This window comes from Macaca nemestrina, chromosome 16 (assembly GCF_043159975.1).
Source record: "Macaca nemestrina isolate mMacNem1 chromosome 16, mMacNem.hap1, whole genome shotgun sequence".
Classification (NCBI taxonomy): Eukaryota; Metazoa; Chordata; class Mammalia; order Primates; family Cercopithecidae; genus Macaca; species Macaca nemestrina.
The window spans coordinates 47,477,219-47,494,911 of NC_092140.1; the positions used below are offsets into that span (position 1 = coordinate 47,477,219).

General features: G+C 33.8%; 1 protein-coding gene across 8 annotated transcripts in view; it reads left to right on the forward strand.

Annotated features, from left to right (window-relative positions):
- LOC105489946 (protocadherin 9) overlaps window positions 1-17,693 on the forward strand; it is a 944,009-nt gene that overhangs the window by 692,634 nt on the left and 233,682 nt on the right. The window lies entirely within an intron of this gene.

Consider the following 17,693-nt stretch of genomic DNA (forward strand, 5'->3'; position numbering starts at 1 on the left):
GTAGTTCCAGTAGATTGTAGTAAGATTTTGAGTGAATATTGTTAAAGAGGTGAAGGCAGTGGATGTAAACTATTTTTCTGAGAAGTTTGAATTAAGAGGGAGAAAAATTTTAATTTTAAAATCTTCTATGACCATATTAGTTAAATATTGCAATATATAAATATATATGTAGATATATTTTGTTGTACATTTTTGCTTCTATTTTCTGTAATGGTTTTAGAATCATGAGAGACTATGTTAGAAATATAGATTAGTATAGACATGTGTATATATAATTTATTTTAAAGTTTTGTTTCTATTTTAATTGTTCTAGAATAAGACATCATATTTAAAATTACGCTTCTCACTGAAGAAAAATCTTCTGTCAAATATTTTACTGAGACTAGACTCTTAACACTCCCTAAGGAAAAACACATTCCATCCCAACCTATAATGGTCTTCATCCTATGTATGATAGTTACGTGTCAATTGGCTAGGCAAAGTACCCAGATATTTGATTAAACATTACTTAGATGCAATTAACATTTCAATTAGTAGATTTTAGGTAATGCAGATCACTCTCCATCATTTGAGTGAGCCTTATTCAATCAGTTGAAGATTTTAATAAAAAAAAAAAAAAAAAGATTGACCTCCAACAAGGAAGAGGGAATTCTGCCAACACACTTCCTTTGGACTCAAATTGCAGCCCTTCCCTGAGTCCCCAGCCTGCTAGCTTGCTGTGCAGATTTGGGACTTGTGAGCTTCCAATATGTATATATGTCCTGTTGGTTCTGTTTTTCTGGAGAATCCTGACCATCACATTGCATTACACCAGGAGATGTGAATATTGAAGAATAGGGAAATGTAATTCAGTAAAAGACACCATTCTAGTGAAATAATTTCCTTGAACTTTCCAGTTGTGGACAATGGTTATTGAACATTTGTCTATAAAAAGGTATTGAAAAGTATTAAATCATTGCCTTCCTGTGATATTTCTTTTTGTAGATGTTTCCCCAGTCTTAATTGCTTTCTGTATACATATTTTAATTGTTAGTCCATCACCTTTCTTTCTATTTCCATGAATAATATGCAGAAACCAAAAGTGCAAAGCAGTAATTAATGAAAATATAAGTGAAACATTTGTATCATCTGAACATCACTAGCATGAAAGACTTTTTAAGAGTATCTTTGTCACTGAACTAGGCTACCAAGGTAACTCTAATGAGAAGGGTAAAGAAAAACATATTTTACCTTTTTGTTTTCCTGTAATGAATTTTTGGTTTTTCAGTGGCCTTAAAAACATAAAAAGATAAAAGGAAAAGTAAACTGACTTTTGCCTAGGAACAATTCACAATAAATAACTTTGAGGGTCCGTTTGGAGTTTAATGAAAGTTTTACTAGTGGCTTTTAAGATGAACATGTAACAAAAATGCTTAACTCACTTTGGTCACTAAACTACCAAAGCTAGAAGACTTCCTATTTAGTGACTTACTCACTGATCAAATGTGTCCTGAATTAAATATTTATTTTAATTAAAATAACTGTTTGAATGACTTCTGTGTTAATCTTCACAGAGTAAACACTAAAGCCTTCTTAACAGTCTAGAAAGCTCTTTGTAATTTAGCCCCAGGTTCTTTCCTTGACCTCATCACCCCACATGTCTCCCACATTTCCCTCTGCTCCAGCACTACAGGCTTTCTTTTATTCTTCAAACTTGCAAAGCAAATTCTTTCTGAAATGCTCTTGGCTCAGTTATCTGCATATCAAACTCCTTTATTTTGTGTAGGATTTCTGTTTAGATGTTATCTTCTCTGTAGGCCTTTTATGCTACATAATATATCAACTGAGCCTATTTCTTTTACCTATTTATTACATACATCAAAATATGTATACCAATTATGTAAAATATATACTAATTAAATAGTTAATATGGACGATATAGATTTCGGGTTTACTTCAATCCAGATCTTACATCTAGAAAGAGTAACCCAGTGTTGAACACTCACTGAGCGTAATGCATCATTGGCTGACTAATGAGCCCTGAAGACTCGGGTGCTCATGATCAGTGTGTACAATGCAACTAGCGGTTCGCATCAAGGCAGATAATTAGAAATACCTGAGCATGCTTCTGGCATTCCCACAAACACATACTTGATAGCTACGCATTCAGTTATCCTCATCCTTTCCAAAATTGAGGTCTATGTGTCAAAACAGCAGTGTTGAAAGATAAATAAGCAAATTCATGTACACTTAGAGTTTTAATAATGCCATGTTGTACCCCCAAGGGATTTCAAAAAATATTTTGGGAGCTTTTAGCTCCAAAATTCATTGACTGAGTCATTGGAAACTCATGAGTTGAATGCAAATCTGCAATTTTTATTTTTTATTCTTCAACTTGTCTATTTATATATTGATAAAATTGGTGTCATATCTGCTTTTAAATGCCCACTCATTTCAACTTCTGCTTATAACTATTTGGGTACATATTCTGTGATGATATAAAAGTGTGGCTTCATAATTTGAAATCAGTACTGTATTCATTTAGCATATACATTTTCAAAATATTCCATTCATCCAATTTTCAGAAGCTATATCTATTCATTTGAAAATGTTTGCAGAATTCAGTTAACAATTTTCTAATTTCTCCAAGTTATTCTTGATCATTTGTATTTGTGTTATCTTGAAAATACAAAATATCAAGACTTTCTTCACTTGTACCTAGCAGAAAAAGCCACATTGAGTCATGTTTTCCTCACAGACATGTGACAATTGAATATTAAAACATATAGGAAACATTTAGAAGATATGAAATAAGAACACAACAAAAAATTTCTAAAAGTGCAACAAATTAAGTTTACTTTTAATGTTTAAAAGATGGTACCAAATGATTACTCCAATACCTGGTTATTTTGAATATTTTTGTTGTTGTTGTTATTATATTCACACCTGCATGGTATAAAAGGAAGAGCATTGGGCAAGGAATCAGAAGATCCACGTTTGAGCTTTAGCTGTGTACTCCCTGAGGTTTAAGACCTTAAATAACTCACCTTATAAACTCAAAGAACACATTATTTATAATATAGAAGTAATACTTTTCCTACAACCATATGAGGTGGTATAAATAATCAATTGAGATATTAATGGAAAAATTGCTTTTTAAACTTAACAGATAATCTGTAGGTGGTGGGGAAGAGGGGCAGAGAAGCAGACACACATGTGATCTTTAAGATAGCATTTGATAACTGATTTCCTCATTTTAATGGTATTACAAATATAGCAAGAGTCATTCAAAAACACTTTATAGTGGATATTTCTGGTTTAGTCTTCGAAACTTTCTTCTTTCTGGTGACTAGCATCATATTATTGGAGAGAAGTGCTCCATCAAACTCCTATTTCAACTCTGTAGTTATAGCGGGGACTGCCAATGATGATATCATGATTCTTGAAAAATTGGAGAGCATGTTACCTAAGCAGTGTCAACCAGAGCCCTTCCTGAGTAATGTTTTAATTAGATGAGCATAAAAGAAGAGGGATTTTTGAGCTTCAAGTCTCTTGAGTCTAGGATCCTCCAGGAAGCATAATAAACATAATGTCTGCTTTCCAGCTGGTAAAGGGCACATTTTCATGTGTTACATTCATAATCAATCCAGTTTAGTAAGAAATTCTGGAACGTGGCAATTCAAAACAAAATGATACTTTGTATATAAAGTGGTATAAATTGTTGTAGTTGGGATTATTCCTGCAATTGCTTTTCTCACACCTGGTATTTAGTGGCGGATTGAGCAGAATTAAGCACAGCTAGTAAATGTAGCCGACCTATTAGCTTGTAATTCTAAGAGACATTTAACAAGAATATTTGGTGCCATAGTAAGATATTTTAGACTTAAAGAAGTTGCAGTGATACTCAGTTTCTTTTTTTAAAAAAAATTCACATTGGTTAAAAGAGAACATTTTTTTCCGTGTATAACTCCCGACCTATTGGTAAGTAGCTGCAAAAGAAATGGGAATACTCAGAAAATGTTTAGAAACATTTACTTAACATGTAATTTACTATTTCATTTACTTTCCATTTTCTAATGTTTCATGTTATGAAGAATATAATTTAAATATTGTTCTGGTACTTTATTATTATTATTATTATTATTTTTACTAATCAGAATGTCAAAATTTTAGTGGTTCACTGACTTAGTTTCTATTCATGCCACTTATACACGAACAATCAAGCAGGTTTGGATCAAAGGACTCAGTAACACTTCTTTATTACAGAGCCATTTAATACGTTGGGAGCCAGGTGTATTTTTACATAATAAATTGAGGAAAAAAGGTGAGTCACCATTTTATAATAAAATATGACTGCCAGGTATTAATAACTATAGCTTGTGTCACACTTGACAAGAGCTATTTTTGAATTTGTTATGAATTTCAGAATCTCTAACAACAGATTATGCTTCCCATATTCCTAAAGGTACTAATAAAGGTTGTCGGCCTTGATGTATACTACATTCATTAGACAGTTATTCTAAGTCACCAGTTCGCATAGTTCTTATAAGAATGTGTGTAACTACAGTCATAACTTAAAGAAAAATGTGTGTAGGAAAGAGAAAGAAAAAGAAACATACAATAAAAATTGAATTAAGCCATCTTCTATGAACTGAATGTTTGTGTCCTCCCAAATTTATGTGTTGAAACCCTAATCTCCAATGTGGTGGAATTAGGAGGTGGGATCTTCGAGAATTAATTATATCTTAAGGCGCCCTCATGAGTGGGATAAATATACTTATAGAAGGGACCCCTGAGAGCTGTCTTGCCCTCTTTCTGCCACATGAGGATACAAAGATAAGTCAGCATTCTGCAAACTAAAAGAACCCTCACCAGAACACGACTATACTGGCCCCTTGATCTCAGACTTTCAGCCTTCAGAACTGTGATAAATAAATTTCAGTTGTTTATAAGCCACCTAGTCTACAGTACTTTGTTATAGCAGCCTGAACTAAGACAATAACTTTAAAAAGAAACAACTGAAAACAATCCATCTTTATAAAACTAGAGTTTTCACATTCTTCTGACTCTTTACAAAAAGTTTTCCTGACTTTTAGTCCTAGAGAACATCTGCTACCTTCTAAGTTACATTGTTATATCAGTGTGACATAGTACAGCTGGGGCTAGCTACATTTTCAGTTGTGAATTTATTTGGTTTACTCTCTAAAGTTGAAATCTCGATATGCATTAATGAAAATACCACTTCTAAAAGCTATAGTAAGGAAGATAATGGAATAAAAACAAAGGAATTATATATGCTGCCATGATGTTATTTCATAGTGTTATTTTCTATATCTAAAGACATAGAAAGAACAAAAAAGTCAACTCATTTTATTTCATCTAATCCAATTTTAATGTGATCGGCTGCCTTTGGGAGTTCAGTGTGGGCCATATGTTTATGGAGGTTGGAAGGACAGTTAGATGATTTGAAAATACAAGTGAAAATAAAAATGTTCCGTAACTGCCCTTTTCTCGGTAGTGTGCATCTTTAAGATTTTTAAATGAATAGATGTAGATATAAATATAAAAGAAATCAGCTTCAGCATACTGTTTGCAAGTATGTTTTCTTATTTAACAATGGTTTTTGTTTATTTCAGACAACTATTATATCATGTCTATTTTGTAGACTTCAATCATTAATTTGAATGTCCTCAGGATTAACTGACTAATGTCTTAAGAGCTAGCTAACAAAGAATCTTAGGATCCAAGGAACAATGATTTTTATTTTAAAATTTTCCTCTCAAAATAACTCATAGTTAAATACAAAAATAATTTGTTAATTTATGATGATCTACAAATAGTTTTGCCCTTTCCAGTTATTTTTATATATCCTTAATATTTAACTAAAATATATCAACCATGACATATAGAAAGGGGTGCAGTGGTTTAATATGAGAGAATAGAAAAGCAGACAATCTACCTTAAAATCTAATGAACTAACGCATTAGTACAATGTATGAACAGTATCTTAAAATGACTTTTCTTTAAAGTTTCTACAAAGGAATATATTAATAGTCTGGAACATACCCATGATTATCTGGAAACAGTTGGTTCCCTTTCACCATCATTTCAAGTGAAGCTCCAGTGTTATGCTTTTCTGCTGGAAATAACATCAGTCCAGAAGCCCTCAATCCCAACAGCACTGAACTGCCAGAGTTCCACCCAGTGTGAGCACATAAGTGGCTTCCTCAACCCACAGAAAGATGTGTTGCTAAGACCATAAGATGACCTTTTAACTTCTTCAGAGATAGTTTGAGTCATGCATATCTTTAAACTGCTACATCTTACCCTTGGTTAAGCCATTTTTTAGAAATTATGAGTTCTAATGTTGTCACTTAGTCTAAAATACTATAATACTGTGCCAAAGTGCTACAACAGGCAGTCACTAATAACAGGTAGAAAGAAAAGACCAAGGAGAATGGCTACTAAGACATGGAAGTAAGTGATTAAAAAAAATAAAATTAATCTTGCGATCTGGCAGTCTTGGCCTCCCAAAGTGAAACCCCGTCTCTACCGAAAATGCAAAAATTAGCGAGGCATGTGCCGGTAGTCCCAGCTACTCCGGAGGCTGAGCAAGAGAATAGCTTGAAGCCAGGAGGCAGAGGTTGCAGTGAGCCGAGATCAGGTCTCTGCACTCCAGCCTAGTGACAGAGAAAGACTCCGTCACAAAACAAAACAAAACAAACAAACAGAAAGTAATCGAATATGTATTTTGACAATAAAATAGCATTTCAATTCATTGCCAAGAATTTTTGTTTAAATATTTAATTTTTGCTTCCCCATTTAGAGTTCATTTTTAGTGTCTTACATATTAAAACATTCTGATCTATTTGTACATGTTTTCCAATCCTTATTTAGACAGATTCTATGCTGATTGACCCATGGGGAAAGTTTAAGCATAAAGATGTGGTTTAAGCATTTCCACCTTACAAAGTAAATGCAAGGCTCATGCCTGTAATCTTGATACTTCGGGAGGCCAAGGCAGGAGGATTGCTTCAGCCTAGAAGTTTGAGACCAGCTTGAGCAATCTAGTGAGACCCTGTCTCTAAAAAGAAAAAAATACTAAAAAAATAGCTGGACATGGTGATACCTGCCTGTAATTAGTCCCAGCTATTTAGGAGGCTAAGGTAGGAGGACCACTTGAGCCCTGGATTGAGGCTGCCATGAGCTGTGATTGTGCCATTGCATTCCAGCCTGGGCAAAAGAGCAAAACCCTGTCTCTCAAACAAAACCAAAACACAATCAGAACACAAATAACGTCTTAGAATGCAAATAACAAATAGAGATGTATAGATATTCTCCTCAACTTATAGGAGAGAAAATCGCAGCCAAGAGAATTTAAGTTAATGCAAGTATGTAACATATGTCTAAATTCCATTTGTGCTACTGTTGATTAATAATCATTCAATGGAATTCTACCTTAAAATCTAATGCACAGATTTATTTTAATGCAGTAGTACAATGTATGAACAGTATCTTAAAATGACTTTTATTTAGAGCTTCAAATAAATGTTTTTCCCTGGTTTGTCCAGGCGCCCTCTTGCATTTTATGTATTTAGAGAATGGACTACCCCAAACAATTTAAAGCGTAGTTCAAAGCATAATCAATATTGCTTAGAAGAATCCTTAAAATTTAGTTGACACTTTTCTTCCTTTAGATTAGATTTTTAATAGTAAAGAATCTCAAGTGAATGAAATTGGTGCATATCATAACAAGAAAATTGTTTCTCGAGACTTTTATAACATACTATCCATTTGTTTTAATATTCTGCCTTGATGTTCACAACAGTGCTTGCGATCTCCAGATTGAGAACAATGATTTTTAACCAGCTTTCCATATATAACTATTAATAAGTACACCGTGGCAATCCATTGTGATTAAGTGGGGATAAAGACAGTTGTTTTCTTGTACTTGATAGGAATAAAGCGATGCATCTTCCCAGTCTCAAAATAAATGCAAAAGTGGCGCTATCTATTATCAGAAAGTTCTCATTTGTCTTTTGTTCTTTAGACTAGCAGGTCTTATCGCAACCTGAGTCTGATAGAAGCAATATTACCAAAGAAACAGGAGACAAAAAGAATCAAAGGTACAGAAAATGTTTAAAACAAAAAATGATTTTTTTTTTACCTCCAACACTTTTTAATCATTTCAAGTTATTTCAAAAATCCTTTCTCTTAAGACACTGCAGCACTGTCATGATAATAAGTATGGGAAAAACACAATGGATGATTTAAAAAACAAAACACAGAATCCTTTTTTCACCCAGAATCATGGCCTGGTCTGAGGAAATAGGAGGAAATCAGTACTAAAAGTCGGCGAGTTGCACACAAAGGTGTGCAAATGCTTCAGAATAGAAACAGATTTGTTGTATATTTCAGCAGTTAGTGTTCTCCCTAGACAAACTCCTCACAATTATAATGCAACCAACATCAGCAATGGATGTAGTCCTGCTATTCAACTGGGTAAAACATCTTCTTTTCTTACTATCATCTTACTTGCTGGTAAGAAAAGAGAAAAAAGCTATGTTGCTGATATTAATCATATGTTTATGTTTTCATTGGATCAACAGATACGTGGACACAGGCATCACTAATGTATATTGAGGATCGTCCTAATTGTAAATAGCATTTGTTTAGACTTACTGTGATACTAGATTGATGAAGGATAGGAGACCTATTATCTTTTCCTATTTAATGTCATAGTTCTGTTAAGAATAAAAAAAGATAACATAAAGACACTTGATAGAGGACACGGAGATAAGAATCTCAAAATAAAGGTGTAACTACGGACGTAATTTAGCTCAATGAATAGATATCTAATACTCAAAGCACGGCAGTAAAAGGGAGGTAAAATGTTACCAAGTCAGCGTTAAGTTTTCATGTTTCAGGAGATAAGCCACACACTGTCTAAAAATAATGAAGTTTGAAAGGTTGGCCACTGGGAATCCTTGCCACAAACACATATCTTCTCCTGCTCTGACAGTATTTATAATTTCTTTCTGCAGACAAAAATACCTTCAGAACCCTAGGTCATATTAGAAAAAAGTAGGAGGAGCTTAAAAGGAAATTAAAACCTGCATTTTTGTTTGAAATTGGAAGTAGAGATATTATTTCTTAATAAACTCCAGTAATAGTGATTTATAATACAAAATATCAATATAACAACTATATATGCAGGGAGAGAGAGATGTATGCATGTGTGTGTTCATGATGCATGATGTAAATGTGTTGTATGTGTATTTATGATTTTAATTCATCATAAAAGTTGTGGATCATTAAATTCCTAGAAAAAAATAATTTTTTTTTTTTCTGCAACAAATTAAGGGTTTTTTTTTTACAGTGTAGTGATATAACTCCTTCTAGTACACAATACTATCTTGTGTTCAGGTGATATTGATCTGTATGAGGAACATTTTGCTTTATACCTTTATTCTGTAACTGTGGTATTTATCATCTTTTATGTCATAGATACATACTACCTGCCATATAAAAGAGATATAAGAAGCAAGAGGCAAAACAAATCAGTGCGAGCTATCAGACACTTTTGCAAACAGGAAAAAAAAAACCAAAACTTTCAAATGGACTTCTTGTAATAAAAAGAGACTGCAGAATATTTAATTCCAATATGTTTTTATTCAACATTCTAGAGGCAATCAGATTTCATTACATCTAAACAAATAGTTTAGTTATTAGTTTTTGGAACAAATATGACTCTACCAACACACAAACAAAAGGAAAGAGACACAGACCCTTTTGCTGTTCAAAGACTTCATACAAATAGTAATAAAAGGCAGTTTCAGTTTTCCCTCCAAAATAGTTCACTTTAGTGCAATAGATTCTATTTTCTTAGTTGTTAGTACTATTATTGGCATAAAGAAGGTGCGTATAGCTAGAATTTTTCAATTCCCTTAAGTGGGGAATCAGTTCGTGTCTGAAGAGATGGCGCATTTCAAGTCCTTTTCAACCTGTCAGTATTTGAGAGTTATTAACTTCAACTTCCTTTCTGTCTTTTGAAATCTGACACTGATTTGTCCTATATTTCCCAGAGGCCTTTATGTGCAATTAGCCATTGGGTTCACTGAGTAATTACTTCATTTTTCATGTAAAATGCATTTGATTTATTATATACTTGGAGAGGAATGGCAGAGATAGGTCAACAGCAGTTAGAGGAGATTAAAGGAGGTATACTGTGGAGCAATCAATCCCCATAAGACTTTGCTAGAGAAGAGTAGAGAAGGGTACCACTCAAAGTTTAAAAGTGGTTTCCTAGGTGAATTTTCTACTACTTTGATAATTAATTGAGTAATAAGAGGTTATTTTTTAAAAACACACATTCATTCTTACAAACCTATCCAAGTGAATAGTAGAGTGATGCATTCATTTGGACAAATTCAAGAGGAAAAAGAAGTTTAAAACTCTCAGTAAGAGTTTTGCAGCTCTTATAAGCTTGTAAATCAGTGCGGTTCTACTGTTTAAAATAAAAAAGGAGGCATTGTCCTATTCTTCCTGCCTATCCTTTTAAGAGAATTTTGCTCGCAATTGCTGTGCTCAAGTAATACTTTCTAAATGGATTTTCCTTGTTCATGGATAGGTTACTCTGACTTAAATAAATGATATTTCACACAGTAATACAAAAGGTATGACTGGCTTAGAACGAAAAAAGATTGTTTCCTTTTGACTAGGCCCTCACATTTTATGTGTAGTTTAGTAGTTGATACTGTACGACTAAAAATTACACTTCAGTTGCTTGGGAAAACACATTTTAGCAAGATGCCAGTACTTTGTTTCTGTTTGTACAATTGCACTATCACGGGGAGCTTCCTCAGTAGAGCAGTTTCCTTCTGTGGGGCTGGCATCTGAAGAGAGGATAATTGAGTGACCTTGTATTGCGGAGGAGGAATGCCAAGTCGGTAATGGAAGACTCCCCTGTGAAGCGAACTGCTGAGAGTTTTCATTGCCCAATATAACAGAGCGAGGGGGTGGATCTTTCGGAAATTATAAAGCTAGCTCCAAAGGGACCACACTTTCACTTCCTCTGCCATTTCTGTTTTTATATTTCTAATTCTAGTCATCTGAGAGATGCTGAAATTGCAGAAGGAAAATAAAAAGCTGTTTATTCAGGGTTGTCACCCTTTAACAATATATTATTTACTGTTCGTATAATTGAGTTTGTTTTCCTTCTAACAACATCTTCACCTCCTTCACTGTAAAGACTATCCCACAATAAATCATTGGCACAACTACTTTAATTTGATTTCTATTAGTATGTACTCAGGGACAAATATGGATGTTTATGTATACTTGATCAATGTATACCTGATGATGTCTTTGATAATTTGTCTTTTTTGTTTGTTTGTTTTGAGACAGAGCCTTGCTCTGTCACCTGCCCAGGCTGGAGTGCAGTGGCGTGATCCTGATTCACTGCAACCTCTGCCTTCCGGGTTCAAGCAATTCTCCTGCCTCAGCATCCCAAGTAGCTGGAATTACAGACATATACCACCATGCCCGGCTAATTTTTGGATTTTTAGTAGAGACGGGATTTTGCCATGTTCTCCAGGCTGGTCTTGAACTCCTGACCTCAAGTGATCTGCCTGCCTCGGCCTCCCAGAGTGCTGAGATTACAGGTATGAGCCACTGTGCCCAACTGATAATTTATCTTTAGTAAGTGACCTGTCCCTTTATACTTTCTTTTTTTCTTTGACTTCCTTACACATTTTGGGCCACTGTGTCAAGTCATATTTAAACATTTTTAAAGGTAACAACTTTTCCTTATGTAGTTTCAGCCATACAGAACCTCTTTAGCACAAAATATATTAAGCAGTCCAAAAAACCCAAAAAAGTTCTTTAGAAGACTGCACTTTCTATTTTGATGCATCAGAAGTATGTTCACATAAGGACCTTAATAGTATTACCTGTTTTATACAAATTAAAAGGAAAAGGCAAAGATGAATACAGAGAAAGAAAACATTAATCACCTGTAGGTCAGAGTAGTAGGGAAGATTTATATCTACCACACAAAGTGATGAATTCAAAGAGAGATGAGATACTTCTATCTTTTAATTTAGGGAAAAATGATGTGACAACATTTTCTGGTCTGAAATTTTTCTTTTTTTTTTTTATTTTGACAACTTGAATTAAAAAAAAGGTGACCAGCTGTATTTCACCCTGACACTTACTTACAGTAATTTGGGAATTATTATAACATAGAAAGATAGATAAAAGCTAAAACATAAGTTTTATATAATCAGGTATCTTCCCCGAGAAGTGTACAATAAGAATGATAGTTTTATGGAAAGCTTTTGCAGAGGTTAGGTGGTAGTTGGCTTTCATATCTCAACACAAAGGAGGCCCAGGACTGTAGAAATCACCAAAACATTACTATTCTAACCCCATAGTCACTTTGTGGCCTACCTGCTAACATTTAGCTCAACCAAGCATGGAATGGCTTTTTCTATCACTATGGTAGTAGTGCAAATCTAATGATACGCTCACAGTACTTTTATGCACTTTTGCTTGCATCAAATATATTGTGTAGGTTCATCATGTATAAGTAATTTAACATACAAGGTTCTCTTATTTACAGAGTTCTTATTTTTTTTTTTAAGTTAAATTTAGGCCACTTTGAGATATTCTTGCTGGTAATATAGTAACTTCATAATGAATTTGAAATTGTTATGTTTCACATATTTTTTACTCTAGCAGGGCAAAACCAGGATATCAAAGTGTCTTGTATATTCACTCCCAATGCAGTGAGAATTAATCTCTTCCTAAGTACACATAAAAAGACAAATTATGGTTAACTGACAAATATTTGTGATCTAGAGGGAATTGTGAAGCTATGCACTCCAGAGACAGAGAGAGAGAGAGATTTCAAAGCATTGCATAAGTAAAAATAAATACATGGATTTTAAGACTGCCATGATTTTCAAACATTTTAGTTGAGCAAAATTTCTGAACTTTGAGTTGAGACTTTCCTCTTCTGACAAAATGGTTAATCAAAATATTTGCCCATGACTCAATACTCTTATTCTCGTGTTTTATTAACACCACAAGATCACAGTCACTTTATACAGCATTTATAACTCAAACCTCAGGTGTTCTTCCTTTGTGCTTATTCAGCTCAAATTAAAATAAATAGCATTATTTCTTCTCTAAAGGGCTTGCAACAGAAAGACTCCTGTTTGTGGAAGCATTCTCCCCTTCTGGATAAAAATGGAAACTTGGTTTTACACACAAAACTAATATTTATTTTTATTGAGCATCAATCATGTCCAAACCTGGAACTCATCCCTAAGAATATAGCAAAGAATAAGATAGTCATGGTTCCTTCTACTGGGGGAATCAGATCAATGTCCACTGAAAAAGTGCAGTAAGTGTGTTGAAAAGGAACAGCTGTACAGCGTAGATGTAAATAAATGGAAGGATTTAAACACCATTTAAGAGCTATAATGTCAGGATTAAATTGCGTGAGCTAAGGAAAAGAATAAAGTCAAGAACTTATGTTGTCTTAGCTTAGACAACAAGGTGAAAGCTGGGGAATTTGAAAGAGACGACAAGCTTCATTTTGGGCACGCTGATTTTTAAGTATTCTTGGAAGATGCAAATAAAATGGCTGAAGTGCACTAGAATGTATGCTGTGGGAAGAAGCCACATTTTAGCAGCTTGAAATTTTAATGAGACATACAAAGTTAGAGGCATTCAATGTAGACAAATGTTTTAAAGAAATTTGGCATTTAAAAGCAAGAATAAGTAAGTGGGCTAAAAATAAAGGACTTTTGTTGTTTGTTTGTTTGTTTTGTTTTGTTTTCATTTTTGCTTTGTTTTGAGATGGAAAAAGATTTGGACAAGTGTAAATGCTGATGGAAGAGTTTCAGAAAAGAAGAAAACATTGAAGAGTGAATAAAGGAGATATAATTGAGTATTTAGTTCCTGGGAAGGGAAGAGGAAATTGGATGCTGAACACATGTGGAGGGGCTAGGACTGGCAGGAGACTGGCCAGTGCTAACTCTAAACACATGAAAGCAGAAAGAATAACTCAGGAATCCTGGAGGACTGTAAAGAGGTGGTAAACTGGGGGAATGCTTCACTGATGACATCTGCTTCCCAGAATTGACCTGACCTTTTAAGAGTTGGAGAGACACTGATGGAGATCAGGAGTTAAAGAGAGTGGAGAAGTTGTAAAATTGCCACTGTAGAGAAGGAAAATGAGAGTGACAAGGGAGAACTGAAAGTAGTGTCTGGCAATTCTGAGGAGTATTCAGCTGAGGTTAGAACCACAGATTAGTAGTGACACCAACCTGTGAGATTCTAAGATTTTTCTCCTGAGGCATACAAGCACATGTTCATGCGTGCGCTCTCTCTCTCTCTCTCTTTCTCTCTCTCTCTCTCTCTCTCTCTCACACACACACACACATGCACACACATCACTGAAGATTTTTAATAGACAATGATTTCATCAGAATACTGCAGAATATTGCAAGATATATTGAAATAGGAGCAAAGATGGCTATAATTTCAGGATAGCAGAGGTACCTACAAATGTTGGATTTAAAATGATACTCCCCATTTTATGAATGAAATGTCTCTACTTTTTGACTTCCCAAAATACATTATGATAAACGGCAACATATTGGCTTGTGTTTGCTTTGCTAGAAAGCTAATATAACTACCTTAGTCCTTTTTCTCAACAAATGCTGAATTATCATGTGTGGGAACGGGATGCACTAATATATTTTAATTCTGTTCTTCTTTCTTTGGGTTATCTTGCAATAGCTCTATATTTACAGATTTCTCCATATAATTTTGTAAGTCCAAAGTATGTTATTATTAACACTCCCATTTAGCTGAAAAAAGTGAGAGTTTGAAACAGGTCTTGAAATTTGCCAGGTTTGTCAGTACCCTTTCCAGATTTCTTCAGCAGAAAGGATGCTGGTTACCTGTTCTGTAATTACACATTAAAATGTCAAGACACAATATTAACAAGAATAAAATTCCAGTCTTACACGGCAGAATAAAGATATAGGTACAACAAAAGAGCAAAGCAAAAATTCTGATACAAACAGAATACATATCAAAGGGAATTAATAGCCATTTCATATGATTATTAAGTTATAAAGAGTTTTCATACAGAAAATACTTTCAACTTTTTTATTACTTTCAATATATTTGATTTTAACTGAATAATTCCTGCAAATAGTTTGTGACAAATGAGTATGAAAGCTAATCGTGGCAAAAAGAAAAATTAATCATGAACTCATTAAAGCCCATTCCCACTATTTATTTATTTTATTTCCCTCACTTCTCCATCTGAGGGCTGAAGACCAAGCACTCTAAATATCATTTAGCACCACCTCATAATGAGTGATGATGACCTTGATTACCTCTGAATATTGATCAAGCCTTCACTGGTAGACACTGAACTTATGAAGTATATAACCTATTACAAAACTTTCTGTTATAGAAATTATTTTATGTTTAAGTATTTTTCAAAAGTTTAAATTTATAAAAATCATAACAAAATTATTTTCTATAATGCATAGTTTTTTCCCTCTGTGTCTGCATAGAAATTACTTGATCCAATTATCTTCTATGTGATAATGGTAATCATAATAATTTTAAAAATCATCCTTAATCTCTTCTCACCCCTCATTATGCTTTTTCCCTGATGCTACACTCCACCCTCCCCTGCCAACTCCTATAGAGCAGCCTGTATATGCATTCTTCCACTGAATCATTGTGCACATAGTAGTATCTGTATACATACGTGTGTGTGTGTGTATGTGTGTGTGTGTGTGTGTGTGCATATATATATGTTAAATTCATCTGAATCTTCATTTGGTGAAGAAACTATGTTCAGAAGACACACGTTATATGCTATGTGAATGAATGAAATATTGTCATCATCTGTAACAATATTACCATTTGGTGGTTTATTTTTCTCATATTATCTTCCTTTCTTTACTTCAACTTTGAGCAAATTTCTCAAGCTCTGCTTTTCAGTTCCTCATCTGTAAAATGGTCATAATAGTGCCTATTCTGTAGGGTTGCTCCCATTATTAAATAAATATTCTCATATAGTATGCTGGCATAGTGGAAATTCTATGTAATTGTAATTGTATATTTTGATGGTGATAGTAATGCAGATTGAGGAGGAGGAGGAGGACACAGCATTTCACATAAAGGTAATGATTCAGGAAGAGCAAATGAGATGATTGAACTTTCAAGAATGCTGATGATTCTTTCTTGAACAAATTGCTATGAATTCACCTTGAACAAGACTTGCTTTAAAATCATTTTGAAGCAACACCCTGCAAGTAAAAGAAATGCAGTGTGCGCTATTCAGAGACTGTAATTTCAATCCAGCAAACTATGCTAATGTTATGATACTATATTGTCTGCTAGCAGACAAATAAGAATAAGATACTGTGTCAGTTTCCTGTGACTGTAGCGTATTATCATAAGCATGGTGACATTAAAAAACAAAAACAACAACAAAAAACATACATTTTTTTTTTCTCTCCTACCTCTGGAGGCAAGAAATCTGAAATCGAGGGACCCCACTTCCTCCAAAGTTTTTAGGGGAGATTCCACTCCGTGTCTCTTGCAGATCTTCTTGGTTCCACATGCCCCTTGGCTTGTGGCTGCATCACTCTCTCTATCTCCATGGTCACAGAGCCTCATTATTTTCTGTGTGTCCTTTCCTAAGACACTTCCCATTGGACTTAGGGCTCTCTCAAATAAACCACCATGACCTCATCTCTTAAACCATATTTGCAAAGACTGTTCTTCCAGGTGAAGTCAAACTCACAAGTCCAAGAATTTGGACACAAATACATCTTTTGGGGGAACACCATTCAACCTCCTACTGATATGCATAAGTTATGTGACAGTTGTTTCAAAAAAATTGTTGTAATTGTCTTTCTTATTCAATTTTGAAATTACTTAATCTATTTTCTTCATACTGAAAGCTACACAATTCTTAACTTGAAGTCTTGGTCAAATCTTTCCAAGAGATCTTCCATTTACATCAGATTCCCCTTTTCCATATGAAAATGTAATGTCTTTTTGTCTTTGTCACTTATTTTGGTTCCTATTCATGTATTATTTTAAGATACAAGATTTTTTAAAACAAATGCCGTGCCTTGATTTTACCCCTTGATATTGTGATTTAATTGAGCTGTGGAAGGGTTTTCTATATTGGTATTTTTTAAAAAGTTCCTTAGGTAATTTTTAAAGTATAGTCAAAGGAGGAAAATTGACTACTTTATGTAATATATGTGTGTATATATTATGTATTATATATGTTACATATATTATATATTACATATATTATATATATTTTATATATACATGCTTTTTTTTGAGACAGGGTCTCACTTTGTCACTCAGGCTGGAGTATAGCAATGATTCTTTAAAGTGTGTTATCAAATTTCTCTTTCAGAATTTAATGAAAATATATTTCACGATAATGTATATATATGCACACACAAACAGAATCATGTATTAAAAATTAGGTGTGCACACAGTTCTTTCATAGATATACTAAGGTTAGAGAGACCCAGATTAAGGATCTCTAAATATTGTTTTTGTTTTGTGAATTGTTGTATCCTATATCAAATTTTTCTAAAGTAAGCCCTCTAACCAACTGAATTCCTCTTGAAACAGTTTTGCAGTTT